Raw genomic sequence first — 1,958 nt, forward strand, 5'->3', positions numbered from 1 at the left:
CTTTCATAAAACCCCAAGCTACTGTTTCTGTGAAGAAGGATTTCTCAACCGTAAACAATATGAAAACAAAGACAAGGAATAAACTTGCCAGCTCAACTATATTCTGAAGTCTTTTGCAAGGTAAGGAAATAACAGAAGTGGATGTTTGTTACAGGTTTTATGTAAAAAATGGCCTGTAATAAAAAATATGATAGTAAGTGTATCCTGATTCTTGCAAAATTTTCTGAGATTATTTTCTACAAAACATAAATATACTGCTAAAAAATACTGTTATTAGCCAGTAGAATTGCAATTTTTTATTTTTTGTTAAGCCTCGTTCACACTTTTCAAGTAACCTGAATTCAAGTCACTTGAAAAGACGAACTTGAAAACTGTGAACTATGTTTCAAGTTGACTTGAAATCAAGTAACGGCTTGAATTCAAGTTTCAAGTGAAGTTGGATCCCTTTCTACTTCTTACTTGACTTGAAAGGACACTTGAAAAGTGTGAATGTCACTTGATAACTTGAATTCAAGGAGAAAAGAGCGGGAATTTAAATTAACAGCTGTTTTAAGAGTGTTAAACTAACAGCTGATTGTTTTTCAGTTCTACTGCGAACGTAAAATAATAGGAAACAGCAGTAAGTGAAATAATGACCAAGTATTTGAGTTTCTGAAGTTGTATAAAATTCACGAAGGCCTGCGGATTATAGAAACTGCAAAGTTTCGTAACAGAAATGCAAAGGAAGCTGCGAGATAGCCTATGAAAAAGAATAAAAAAACGATTAAACTTTAGATAGAAAAGAAGTGAGGAAGATATGAAGGATTAAGAAGAGATGAGCGTTGCTTGAAGGGATGACATTTATCGCCGAAACTGGCATGGTTCAATATAGTTGATAGATTTGGGGGGGGGGGGGACTGTAACAGCTTCAAGATAATCATTTTCAATTATGGTAAATCAGACTCACTTATATTTTATTACATTTGCGATAAGAATTATTAAATCTGCTTGAAGATTTAACTTATTCTATTTGTAATAGTCAATGGTGGTGTATTACTCTTAATAATCTAATTCCTAACACATACAGTACTGAACAACACGTCTTCCATTTCTTCAATATATTTATCATTTCTCTGGCACGGAGACTTGCTACTACAGAAATTCCTAATTGCACAACATCCATGGACGCCATTTTATCCTACTTGAAAACAAAATAACTTGAATATGTCTGAACGGCGACTTGAATTCAGGTACTTCAAATCACGTGACTTGAATTCAAGTTACTTGAGGCTTTAGGGAAATTCCAGCGCATGGAATAGGCAATTTAGCCCCTATCGTCCCAAGAGCGCTGTACGTACAGTACAATGATTTAGAGTGCTCATCGCTTTAAAAATAAAAAAAAATTAAAAATAAGTTCAATTTGACACACACTTTATAGACCTTAGGAGCAGATTAGTTAACAACGTTAAGAGGGGGCTGTTGGGACGTGCCTCCAGTAATGCAATCTTCAAAATAATGCAATGGTAAATGTTTCCCCATTATTCGTTGGAATTTGTCCCATACGACGTTAGCAGGGACATTCTCTTTCAAGAAAGTGACATAGTTTGTCCAGAACGTCTTCTTAGTATCGCACAAAGTGCGACGAGATTTGGCCCGAAGATGTTTAAACTGGACAAAATTCTGTTAGGTCGGATGGTGCTCAAGTTGGTGTAAGGCACGTTTGCGGTCTGGGATTGCAACTCTGCACACATACGTTCAGCCAGAGGACAAAGAAGTGTTTCGGCCTGTAGGACGAGCGGAGGATACAATATTCTGCCGACATAGTTACCATATTTGAAAAGTGTTCTTCCAGGCCAGGCATGTCAATTGATGCCCATAGGAGCAAGCGCGCGCTTTAGAGCTCAGGACAGCCTGAGCGCTTTACAGCAGAAAGGAAAGAGACAGACGAAAAAGATGGTATATGCCGCTGGCACTGATTC

This window comes from Periplaneta americana, chromosome 16 (genome assembly GCF_040183065.1).
Source record: "Periplaneta americana isolate PAMFEO1 chromosome 16, P.americana_PAMFEO1_priV1, whole genome shotgun sequence".
NCBI classification, from domain to species: domain Eukaryota; kingdom Metazoa; phylum Arthropoda; class Insecta; order Blattodea; family Blattidae; genus Periplaneta; species Periplaneta americana.